Raw genomic sequence first — 1061 nt, 5'->3', positions numbered from 1 at the left:
CATAACGTTATATGTTATATCGTAATGCTACATAACGTTATACGTTATAACGTAATACTACATAACGTTATATGCTATAACGTAGTGCTACATAACGTTATACGTTATAACGTACTACTACATATTTTTATGCTGTATAACGTAATACTCCATAACGTTATACGCTATAACGTAATAGTACATAATGTTATACGTTATATCGTAATACTCTATAACGTTATACGATATAACGTAATAGTACCTAATGTTATACGTTATAAGGTAATACTACATAGCGTTATAAACTATAACGTAGTGCTACATAACGTTATACGTTGTACCGTAATGCTACATAACGTTATACGTTATATCGTTATACTGTATAACGTTATACGGTATAACGTAATAGTACATAATGTTATACGTTATATCGTAATACTACATAACGATATACGTTATATAGTAATACTCATATAGTTCTACGTTTTATCGTAATACCATATAACGTTATACGTTATAACATAATACTACATAACGTTATATGCTATAGCGTAGTGCTACATAACGTTATACGTTATACGGTAATGCTACATAACGTTATACGTTTTATCGTAATACTATATAACGTTATACGATATAACGTAATAGTACATAGTGTTATACGTTATATCGTAATGCTACGTAACCTTATACGTCATATCGTAATACTACATATCGTTATACGTTATATCGTAATGCTACATAACGATATACGTTATATCATATTACCGTATAACGTTATGCTTTTTAACGTAACACTACATAACGTTATACGCTATAACGTACTACTACATATCGTTATGCGTTATAACGTAATACTGCACAACGTTATACGCTATAACGTAATATTACATAATGTTATACGTTATATCGTAACACTACATATCCTTCTACGTTATATCGTAATGCTACATAATGTTATACGTTATTTCGTACTACCATATAACCTTATACGTTATATCGCATTACAACATAGCGTTACACGTTATAATGTAATACTACATAACGGTATACGTTATAACATAATACTACATATCGTTATA

Source organism: Bombus pyrosoma, linkage group LG16 (assembly GCF_014825855.1).
Source record: "Bombus pyrosoma isolate SC7728 linkage group LG16, ASM1482585v1, whole genome shotgun sequence".
Lineage (NCBI taxonomy): Eukaryota > Metazoa > Arthropoda > Insecta > Hymenoptera > Apidae > Bombus > Bombus pyrosoma.
The sequence above is the reverse complement of the archived record's forward strand: the minus strand, read 5'-3'. Positions refer to the sequence as shown.